This window comes from Phyllobates terribilis, unplaced genomic scaffold, assembly GCF_046119375.1.
Source record: "Phyllobates terribilis strain yellow unplaced genomic scaffold, ASM4611937v1 Scaffold_4__5_contigs__length_816908805, whole genome shotgun sequence".
Taxonomy (NCBI): domain Eukaryota; kingdom Metazoa; phylum Chordata; class Amphibia; order Anura; family Dendrobatidae; genus Phyllobates; species Phyllobates terribilis.
Genome location: NW_027362764.1, coordinates 646,130,615 through 646,143,032, shown reverse-complemented (window position 1 = coordinate 646,143,032; position 12,418 = coordinate 646,130,615). Strand labels below are relative to the sequence as shown.

Sequence of the window (12,418 nt, the reverse complement as noted above, 5' to 3'; positions counted from 1 at the left end):
TTATGAGTCGGATCCAGGACCAGACGCAGAAGGTTCTGACCATAATGTAGACCCTCATTCCCAAACTGTAACTCCTGTTGGTGGAGACAATGAGGAAGACGATGATGAGACTCAAATACCTGATTGGAGCGACAACTTTAGTTTTTTGTCAGGGCAGGAACAGGTTGGCTCTGAGGATGACGGGTGTGATAACGCACAGGGTGATGATGATGAGGTTGGAGATCCCACTTACTGTCAACCCACAGTCAGCCAAGAGATGAGGTCAGCAGAGGAGGTGGAGGAAGATGCTAGTGACGACGAGGTCAGGTTGCGCCTTCCTGGACAGAGACGTAGTACTGGAAGCACGTCAACAACTGCATCCTCAAACACAACTCTGCCTCTCACCACAAGTCGTGGTGGCTCTTCAGGTCGCATGGGTGCTAAGCCTTGCATAGCCTGGGCATTTTTTCAGATCGATAAAGATGACCCAACTCGTGTTATCTGTAACATTTGTCAGCAAAAGCTAAGTAGAGGCCAAAAATACATAGTTTGAGTACTTCATGCATGAACCGGCACATGGACATGAAGCATAAGTTGCAGTGGGAAGCTCAGTGTGCTACAATGCGGCCTAGCCGGCCTGGCCAACCACCGTCTGCCATATCTTGTGCATCCGCGGGCTCTTCATCCTCTGTGACTGGGGGGACAGCAGTCACACCTGTTTTGGGGCGCAGACCTGCCACCTCTTTACCCGCAACGGCCAGCGTGATTGGCAGGTCATCATTTTCTTTGGAGGTGGTAACACCAGCTGGTGTTGAGCGCTGTCCGACATCGATAGCACCACCTTTGGATCAAGGCAACCTAACATGTCCACCTGCATCTTCCTCACAGACCGGCAGTTTGCCGGGGACACCCTTATCAACCCCGTCTAAGCACAATAGCCAGCCCTCGGTCCCTCAGATGTGGACAAGTAAAAGACCATTTCCTCCTAGCCATGAGAAAGCTAAGAGGTTGAATTTCACCATCTGCAAGCTCTTGGCTACAGAAATGCTGCCTTTCCGCCTGGTGGACACAGAGGATTTTCGAGACCTTATGTCCGTCGCAGTGCCCCAGTACCAGATGCCCAGTCGGAACTACTTCTCAAAGAAAGGTGTGCCTGCACTCCACCAGCATGTCGCACACAACATCACCGCTTCTTTGAGAAACTCTGTGTGTGACAGGGTGCATTTCACCACAGACACTTGGACGAGTAGGCATGGACAGGGGCGTTACATGTCGCTGACTGGGCACTGGGTAACTATGGTGACAGCAGGACAAGGGGCTGCTGTCCAAGTCTTGCCGTCCCCACGAGTTGTGCGTCAATCCTCATTATGTCAAAGTTCCTCCACTGCTTCTGCCTCCTCAACCTCCTCTCGGTCTTCCACCTGCACCCAAAGCCTGTCTGGTCATGCCACAAGCTTTCTAACTGCGCAGAAGGGATCCTGCACACCTCCTTACTATGCAGGCAGTAGGGCTCAACATCATCAGCTGGTTTTTACTTTGAAATGTCTGGGAAATGTGAGTCACACAGCTGAGGAGTTGTGGTCAGCTCTGGAGAATCAATTTCATGAATGGTTGTCTCCACTGGACCTGAAACCAGGGAAGGCCGTGTGCGACAATGCTGCAAACCTGGGTGCGGCCCTTCGCCGGGGCAATGTCACACACGTGCCTTGTATGGCTCACGTGTTGAACCTGGTTGTCCAGCAATTTTTAGCCCACTATCCCAGACTAGATGGCCTTCTGCAGAGGGCACGGTCGCTGTGTGCTCACTTCCGCCGTTCGCATCCCGCAGCTCAGCGACTTACATCTCTACAGAAGTCGTTGGGCCTGCCACTTCACCGGCTAAAATGCGATGTGCCTACCCGGTGGAATTCAACTCTGCACATGTTGCAGCGACTGTGGCAGCACCGACAAGCACTGGTGTAATACGTTCTGACGTATAGCCTGGGCCAACGAGATCCAGAGGTGGGGCAAATCACGCTGGAGGAGTGGTCTCAGATCAGGGACCTATGCACCCTTCTGCACAGTTTTGAAATGGCGACGAAGATGTTTAGTGCTGACGATGCCATTATCAGCATGACTATTCCGGTGATTTACATGCTGGAGCACATGTTAAACAGAATTCGGAGTCAGGTGGTGGCACAAGAGGAGGTGGAAGAAGTAGAGGAGGAGGAGTTGTATGCGGAAGGGCTAACATCTGCAAGGTCCAGACGGTCGGCAGCACCAAGGCGGCAGGCATGTGAGGGTGGGGGAGATGGTTTTACCAGGGCGCATGGTAGCAGCCAAACTAGTGAGGAAGGTGCAGGAGCCCAGGAAGAAGTGGAGGACGAACTGATGGAAGACTCATCAGATGAGGGAGACCTTGATCACATTTCTGTTGTGCGAGGTTGGGGGGAGAGGACAGAGGAAGGAAGCATGATTGTTACCTCGCCACCAACACAACAGGGACTTGGTGCTCCTGGATGCGCAACACACATGAGTGCCTTCTTGCTGCACTACCTGCAACATGACCCTCGAATTGTGAGAATTAGAAATAATCCTGACTACTGGGTTGCCACACTGTTAGATCCCCGGTACAAAAGTAAATTTGCAGAAATTATTCCTGCCATAGAAAGGGATGCACGCATGCAGGAGTATCAGCAGAGACTGTTGCAGAATCTTACATGTGCTTTTCCACAAAACACCAGTGGTGCACGTAGTGAATCTCACAGTTCCAACTTGCCAACTGTGGGACCGTCAAGTGTTCAGCACTCAAACCGTAACAGAACCACAGTATCTGCTGGTAACATCAATTTTGCGGAATCATTTCACCACTTTTTTAGCCCATCCTTTGCAAGGCCACAGGAGACAAGAAGTCTGACACATAGTCAACGCCTAGAGACGATGGTACAGGAGTATCTCCAAGTAAACATTGAAGCCATGACTGTGTCACTGGACCCTTGCTCTTTTTGGGCTTCCAATCTGGATAAATGGCCGGAGCTAGCCACTTACGCCTTGGAGATCTTGTCATGCCCCGCAGCCAGCGTTCTGTATGAACGTGTGTTCAGTGCTGCTGGTGGTGTGCTGACAGATAAGCGCACGCGGCTCTCCACTGATAATGTAGACAGACTCACGTTCATAAAGATGAACAAATCATGGATCCGAAACGACTTTTCTACCCCTGTGTCATCCTGGAGAGAGTAAAAGCTTGATGATTGGTTAAAATCACCCTACCAACCGTTTTAAGCTTTCAAATTACTAATCATGTTTATCTGTATCTTGGCTGGAAAATAATTTGGGCATTGTAGCAGTGTGCAGCACTGATTCTATTAGGCCATCTATAATAAGCTCCACCAGATTTAAAATTACTAATCATGTTTATCTGTATCTTGACTGGAAAATAATTTGGGCTTTGTAGCAGTGTGCAGCACTGATCCTATTAGGCCATCTATACTAAGCTCCACCAGATTTAAAATTAATAATAATTTTTAGCTGCATCTAGCCCGGAAAATAATTTTGGGGCTCCGAGATGGGCAAGACACATAAGTGCCTTCTTGCTGCACTACCTGCAACATGACCCTCATATTGTCAGAATTCGAAGTAATCATGACTACTGGGTTGCCACACTCTTAGATCCCCCAAACTTTTCGATCAACCTTTTCATTTTAATAAAGACCAAAAAAATGGTCATTTTTGAAATTATAAGCATTAGCAGGTTATTAGAAACTGAAATCAAACAGTTTTCAACTCAAAACTTTATTCTAGGTGATGTTACATTTTCACATAGGACCCCTTGTTCGAAAGGAGCTTCTGAACTCTCTCGTCCATTGAATTTGTCAGGTTTTGGATGGTTTCTGCTTCAATTGTTTTGCATGAGGACAGAATACCCTCCCAGAGCTGTTGCTTAGATGTGAACTGCCTCCCGCCATCATAGACACTCCTTTTGATGATGCTCCAGAGGTTCTGAATGGGGTAGAGGTCAGGGGAGCATGGGGGTCACACCATAAGTTTGTCCCCTTTTATGCCCATATCAGCCAGAGATGCAGATGTTTTATGTGCAGCATGAGATGGTGCATTATCATGCAAAAAAATGATCTTGCTGTGAAATACACGGTTCTTCTTCTTGAACCATGGCAGGAAGTGCTGTTTGAGAAAATCCACATACATTATAGAGTTCATCTTTAGCGCCTTCAGGGATCCTAAAGGGGCCGACAATCTCTCTCCCCATGATTCCAGCCCAAAACATTACTCCACCTCCTCCTTGTTGGCGCTGTAGCCGTGTTTGCGTGGGGTGTCCATCAACCAGCCATCCTCCACTCCATCCATCTGGACCATCGAGCGCTGCTCGGCACTCATCCGTGAACAAAACAGTTTTGAAATCAGTCTTCATGTAATGTTTGGCCCACTGGAGCCGTTTCTGCTTGTGTGAAGTGGATAGAGGAGGTCGACAGGATGGCGTATGCACAGCTGCAAACCTCTGCATCTTGTTGTTCGGGGGACGTTGGAGGCACCAGCAGCTTCAAAAACTTGTCTGCTGCTATGACAAGGCTTTTTTGCCGCTGCTGTTTTAACCTGACGTAATTGCCTGTAGGAAAGAGTCCTCAATTTGCCCTTATCAGCATGCACACGTGTGTACTGTGAATCAGCTACATACTTCTTGATTGCCAAGACACTTCATCCTGATCATCGCACAATGTTGATTGTAGTCATGCCTTGACCTAAACACTCCACAATTTGTTGCTTCTCAGCAGCCGACACATCCTTTTTCTTTCCCATTTTGGCAGAAAATGTAGGCTGCTTAATAATGTGAGACAGCCTTCTTAAGTAGTCTTGCCTTTCATTGGACACACCTGCCAAACTAATTAGCACAGGTGTCTGCAATTGCTTACAGTGATATAAAGAGCCCTGACACACATCACCATCAATGAGTTTAACTGACAAATAAACAAATTCTTCCCTTATCATTCCTAAACACTTTTTGCATAATAATTTGGAACACAGTGTACATGTGCTTTTCCACAAAACACCAGTGGTTCACGTAGTGAATCTTACAGTTCTAACTTGCCAACCGTGGTCTGTATGGAGTTGTTCAATAAAGGGCCCAAAATTAAGATAACATAGATGGGAGAGGTCTCTATGAATAGGAATTCCTAAGTATTTGATACCCTGTGAGGGCCAGGCAAAGGGAAAGTTGGACTGGATGGAATCCTATATGGATTTGGGGAGGGACACATCGAGGGCCTCAGACTTCGCTGCATTGATTTTAAAATTTGACCATGTAACAAAGTGATCTATTTCAGCCATAACAGCATGGATGGATATATGTGATTGAGTGATATATACTAGGACATCATCAGCAAATAGAGAGCACTTGTACTCGGTGCCTCCCACCTCAATCCACCTAATATTGGGGTTATGGCGAATTGATGAGAGCAGGTGCTCCGTCACTAGGATGTATAAGAGAGGGGACAGAGGACATCACTGCCTTGTCCCATTGGTGATTGTGAAAGGTGATGAAAATGTTCTGATGCACCCCCTGGGCCTTGGGACACCCGGAGCCGGACCCTTTTTGGTGGATGCTGGTGGTTGTAGTCTTCGTGGCGGCGACCCGGTTCCGTGGCTCAGGGTGGTCAAACCAGTGGCGGAACTATTTATGTGGTTTTGATGTTTAAATGTCCGACTACGCCACCCGTGGATTGCGGTCAGAGTGAACCGTCGCTGCAGGGCAGACCGCTGAGGCTGGTGTTGTGGGTGCAGCAGAGCGTAGCATATCTCCCCACGGGAGGAGTATAGCCTCAGGGCAGTGTATGCGGAGGATGGGGGTGATGGTGCAGGGCAGCAGCAGTAACGACACGGAGTCAGTGATGCAGTCCAGGGCCTTTACTCACAGTTCTTATTATCCAGACCACGTCTGCAGGTAACGGCTGCCCACGTCGTACTGTGCTCACCAGGTGAGGGGCTCAGACAACTCCCAGATAACTTTGGAGCGCTTCACAGGACCCCCTTTGTGTGTCCTTTGTCTGGCCTTTCTTACCAACCCTTCTGTCCGGCTGCCTCGGGCCTCCTCTTGGTAAACTTGGCGCCAGTTTCCCTGACCCTATGTGGTGCCTTCCTAGCGGGTGTAGCGAGGGGCTGCCTGCGCCACATAAAATGTCACAGCCTCCGGTTTCTAGCTGAGGGTCGTTTCCTGCCTCCACTAGTTTCGGGGACCGGTCTCCCCCTTTGGCCTGACCCCTCCACGCAGGTGGATTCGGGCGTGCGGTGGCGACTCGCCCGTCCGCACCCCTGGGATCCCTTCATTCCTCGTTCCTGGAGCCTTCTCAGCTCCTCTTCCTTCCTTCTCCCTCTTCCAGGCCTGGGCCTCTGTTACTAGGCCCGCCTCCGGAGCAGAGCTCATGCAGAGCCCTTGCTCCCTGCCACTTCTGCTCAGACTTCTCTGCACTGAACTAAGATGGTGCCCACCTTTTATACTCCCTTCTCAATGCACCCAGGAACTGCTTCCTCCCTGCTCCTGCACTACAGGGTTCCCCTTCCTCAGTGTTCCCTCCCCCCACTCCAGCCAGGGACAGGGACTGTCATGCCCATCTCAGAGGCATATTGGTCGCCCTGCCCCACGGCAATGTGGTGTAATGCATGCAGGTGTCGGGTCCTGATCCACACTCCATCCTTACCTGAGAGTGAGATATCACACCTCTGGGTGAGGTGCAATACCTCTGTAGCAACCGAGCCCTCAGGGTGCTACAGTTCCATTTATCTTCAGCCTAGGTGACGTATTGTGATACAGGGCCGTGATTTTGGCTATAAAAGGGTCCCCTAGACCCCTACCCCAAGCTTTTTAAGAGAATCATATATGGCGTGCCAGGAGACTATGGAATGCTTTCTCAGCATCCAACGAGAGTATCTAATTACAAATTTTTAACTGCATCTAGCGCAGGAAATACTTTGTGCCTAGTAGCAGTGTCTGCTAGTTAGCGGATTATCCCGGCTGTTAAGCAAGCTACACCACCTGTAGTTTGGACACTTAATTTTTTCAAAGGAAATGCTTCGGGACCACGGGATACTCAGTGAAGAGCATCAGGAGGCACCCCAAGGCATAGGGGCTGGGACTGGCAGTAGGATGCCTTGCGGTGGACAGCCGAGCTCGATCCTTATAAAAGCTTTTTAACTGCAGCAGCTTTAGTGGACTCTACTGGAGCTGGAATTACGCGGCTGCTGGCATGAGACTTGCCCTCCAATAGATCCTTGTAAATGGATTTAAAGTGTATTCATTCAAATTAGAGAGACAATTTAAATTAAAAAGCTTAGATATGCCTCCACCACAGGGGGGCTCGCTTGACCCACCAGCGGACAGGCACCAGTATTGGGAGAGGGGGGCTGGCCGTCAGGGTTCACCGCGGCTCTGGCACAAACCCGGCGACACGGAGGTGGCACGGGCAGGAGCGGACTGAACGTGTCGGCTTCTCACTTTTTGGATTTTAGAAGGGCATGACATGCCTATATCTGTGTCTCCCCCTCCTTTTACTCCTCCACCTCTTTTCTTTTCGCATGACTATATGTACTTGTCACTTTTCCATGTGTTAGTTGTGTCTTCTGAGCAGTTTGTCAGCTTTTGGACACCTTTGAAGGTGTTTTCTATGTGTTTCTATGTGTTTTTGTTTGCCTGCCATTGGTTTTAACGGTGTTCGAAGGTGTTCGACGAACAGTTCGGCGAACACACGGGTGTTCGACGAACCGAACTCGAACACTACGGGGGTGGCTCAACACTAGTTAACACCCAAGAAAGTCCAACACATTCTTGACCTGTCAGCTTTGTTGTAATATGTTCTAATATGTCTTCACCTTTGTATATTGGAGCACAGCAAGACCTTCCCTGTCCCCCTTTGCTATGCCCTAAAGCTCTAATTGCAGCTCCTGTTTCAGAGAGTGAAACACTTCAATTAAACCTGGACAAGTCGGTGCTACATTTCTTCGTACATAACGCAACTGTTTTTAGAAGATGACTTTAAATTTCCCTGTCTAAAAGTACAAAATAAAGCTTTGATTTCTCCAAATAACTGGCTAGTATTTCTCTGAGGACGCGGCAAGGGAGTGAAGTGACCACCACTGCCTGAGATTTAGGTACCTCATTATGAATTAGTCAGCGGCAGTAAATAGTGTCTTTCATTCCAGCACATGCTTTACATTCCAGTCACCGCTGTAAATAAGAGGAGAGCCCCCATTTCATATACTTTACTTACCTAACATATCACATAAGTCATAAACACCACACATACAGTTCATATACTGTACATGCACAAATCCTATGTAGTTAGTCCAAGCGTTTATACTTTGAGGTACATATCAATATTGTCTATTGGAAAAGGGTTTACTATTGTGGCTGTTTTCCCAAAAGTGACAAAACAAATTAAGTAATATATTGAACAGACACTATTGTAGGATATTTTATAAAAAGGGGTCAGCTGTATAATCAGTAACACCAAAAGATGGAGAATGTGGTTGTTAAGAATTACTGATTACTTTTGGCTTCCATGACTGTAAGGGTATACTGGGATCTGGTGCCATGTTGTATGATCAGACCATGTTCCTGTACGGTCAGACACAGCCATTACACAGGGGAACATTTATAAGATTATCTCAGCAAAGGAACATTTTATTTAAACACATCCAATTTCAAACACTTCCAATTGAAGAAAATATTATTATTCCAAGATCCATTGATTAAAATATACTTTTGTTTGTGGGAAAACACCTTTAAGGGCTCTTGCAGACTGCCGTATTTTCAATTCAAGTGCGATTCGACAAACCATTGGATTGCACTTGAACCAATGTTATTCTAAGGGGCCGTGCACATGTCTGATTTATCCTTCGGACATACAGTGCTGGCCAAAAGTATTGGCACCCCTGCAATTCTGTCAGATAATACTCAGTTTCTTCCTGAAAATGATTGCAATCACAAATTCTTTGGCATTATTATATTCATTTAATTTACTTGCAAGGAAAAAACATAAAAGAGAATGAAGCAAAAATCAAATCATTGATCATTTCACACAAAACTCCAAAAAAGGGCCGGACAAAAGTATTGGCACCCTCAGCCTAATACTTGGTTGCACAACCTTTAGCCAAAATAACTGCGAACAACCGCTTCCGGTAACCATCAATGAGTTTCTTACAATGCTCTGCTGGAATTGTAGACCATTCTTCTTTGGCAAACTGCTCCAGGTCCCTGATATTTGAAGGGTGCCTTCACCAAACTGCCATTTTGAGATCTCTCCACAGGTGTTCTATGGGATTTAGGTCTGGACTCATTGCTGGCCACCTTAGAAGTCTCCAGTGCTTTGTCTCAAACCATTTTATAGTGCTTTTGGAAGTGTGTTTTGGGTCATTGTCCTGCTGGAAGACCCATGACCTCTGAGGGAGACCCAGCTTTCTCACACTGGGCCCTACATTATGCTGCAAAATTTGTTGGTAGTCTTCAGACTTCATAATGCCATGCACACGGTCAAGCAGTCCAGTGCCAGAGGCAGCAAAGCAACCCCAAAACATCAGGGAACCTCCGCCATGTTTGACTGTAGGGACCGTGTTCTTTTCTTTGAATGCCTCTTTTTTTTTCCTGTACACTCTATGTTGATGCTTTTTCCCAAAAAGCTCTACTTTTGTCTCATCTGACCAGAGAACATTCTTCCAAAACGTTTTAGGCTTTCTCAGGTAAGTTTTGGCAAACTCCAGCCTGGCTTTTTTATGTCTCAGGGTAAGAAGTGGGGTCTTCCTGGGTATCCTACCATACAGTCCCTTTTCATTCAGACGTCGACGGATAGTACGGGTTGACACTGTTGTACCCTCGGACTGCAGGGCAGCTTGAACTTGTTTGGATGTTAGTCAAGGTTCTTTATCCACCATCCGCACAATCTTGCGTTGAAATCTCTCGTCAATTTTTCTTTTCTGTCCACATTTAGGGAGGTTAGCCACAGTGCCATGGGCTTTAAACTTCTTGATGACACTGCGCACGGAAGACACAGGAACATTCAGGTCTTTGGAGATGGACTTGTAGCCTTGAGATTGCTCATGCTTCCTCACAATTTGGTTTCTCAAGTCCTCAGACAGTTCTTTGGTCTTCTTTCTTTTCTCCATGCTCAATGTGGTACACACAAGGACACAGGTTGAGTCAATTTTAATCCATGTTAACTGGCTGCAAGTGTGATTTAGTTATTGCCAACACCTGTTAGGTGCCACAGGTAAGTTACAGGTGCTGTTAATTACACGAATTAGAGAAGCATCACATGATTTTTCAAAGGGTGCCAATACTTTTGTCCACCCCCTTTTTTAGGTTTTGTGTGGAATTATATCCAATTTGGCTTTAGGACAATTCTTTTTGTGTTTTTTTCGTTGAAGACAAATTAAATGAAGAGAATAATACCAAAGAATTTGTGATTGCAATCATTTTCAGGAAGAAACTGAGTATTATCTGACAGAATTGCAGGGGTGCCAATACTTTTGGCCAGCACTGTAGGCTGTCTGAGGAAAAAATCGCAGCATGCTCGATTTACATTTGATACTTGGATCACACTCTGCCATGCAAGTGAGTCCGTGGAAACCATCGTACTACACTAGGATGACATTTGAGTGCAGTCAGATTTTCACGGACTGACAAAATGGAGACTTTTTTTTCCATCTTCTCCTACGAAAAAATTGGATTACTCTATGATCACACTCTGATTAAAGTCTGATCAGAGTTTGATCGGAGTATGATTAGCAAAATCTGCCCGATTATCTCAAATGAGAGAAAATATTGTTGTGTGACCCTAGTGTTGCGCCCCTGCGGGTCCAGTCGCCACAGACGTACTGCATCTCAGCCAGAGGTGTGGTACCACACCCTCAGGTAAGGAGGGAGCACTACCCGGGACCCACACACTCACATCCAAAACTACACCACTTCATAAGGGAAGGTCCAGATAGCTTCAAAGGGAGAGCACAGGCCTGGTCCCTGTTAGGAAGGTGGTACTAAGTAGAGGAGGTAGGTGGAGGAAGTAGTTTAGGGAAGCACTGACAGAGGAGTATAAAAGCAAGGGTAGAAAAATCTAGAAGCAGTTCTGTGGAGAGTTCTGGCCGAGGGCAGTGGGAAAGGCTACAGAGACAGAAAGGAACCTAGGGGCACTTCAAGTGCGGGATGCCACCCGTGCGCCCGAGTTCACGCTGACCGTGGAGGGATCAAGTTCGCAGGAGGGGACCGGCCCCAGACTAGTGGAGTACTTTAAGGCTCAGCTAGCAAACCAGAGGTTGCGGTATCTTCATGTGCCATAGCCACAGTCCACACACAATCGCTGAAAAGGTGGCCATATAGGACCAAGGGGACAGACCGGACTTCGCCCATCAAGACCCGCGGCCACTGGATCGGGACACTGTGTGTGAGGTGCAGGGCAGGAAGGCAAGAGCCAGCGCAGAGAGAGAGACGACTGGGAGAGGTACACAGAACAGGGTTCCGTGCAAGTGCTTCTAAGCTATCTGAGAGTTGGCTGGATCACTTCCCCAGAGGACACAGGACGACGTGGGTGGTAATAATCTGGCCATTGTAACCTGGAGCAGCTTGACAATGGTGAGTAAATACTTGAAGACTGCACCCCACTGTGTCCTTGAATAATTGCTGCGCCACCACCTGCCTTGCACTACACCAGCAACATCTACCGCTAAAAGCCACCATATACAGCCCTGGAGCTTAGCTCTGCCCGTGCAGAGCTGAACCATCTTTTCTGCGTCACCATCAGCCCCAGTGGATCTGCTAGCAGCAGCGGCCCCATATAGCCGCATACCACGTGTGGTGTCACAAACATTATCCCCAAATCTTTATTTCCCCTAATTGACTTTCACTCCTGTTCTTTATTTGACCGCCCTGGGCCATGGACCGGGTCACTGCCACCGTGACTACCCCGATACAGGACCGGCCCGGCTACCGAGTACCCGACAGCCCCAGGGGGCGCGTCACTAGCCTAAGGCCAGATTCACACATCAGTTAAAACACGGACTTATTACAATCAATGTACTTTTTCACATGTGCTTTGTTTTTGCAGATCGATTGTCCACAAAAAAAGGCAGATTGTCCTACTTTGACCTATATTGAAGATCAAACTCGCCAAGCTAAGATTTTTTTTCTTCATATGAGAAAAACAGATGCAAATAGGATTGTTAAAACTAGAGCACGAGCCAAAAAATGGAACCAGCACACTGAAAAAAACAGGAACTGTTTTTCACTTACTGTATAAGAAAAGTAAAGGTGTGAAATCGAGCAAACTTAAAGGGGTATTCCCATCTCCAAGATCCTATCCCAATGTGTAGTAAGTGTAAATTTTTATTAATAATAATAATAATAATATTAGCAAATACCTCCAATTATAAATGTAGTATAGTTCTTCTGATTCGATATGTCTCTTTC

General features: G+C 47.2%; 1 protein-coding gene across 1 annotated transcript in view; it reads right to left on the bottom strand.

Annotated features, from left to right (window-relative positions):
• CPA6 (carboxypeptidase A6) overlaps positions 1-12,418 on the bottom strand; it is a 400,270-nt gene that overhangs the window by 312,995 nt on the left and 74,857 nt on the right. The window lies entirely within an intron of this gene.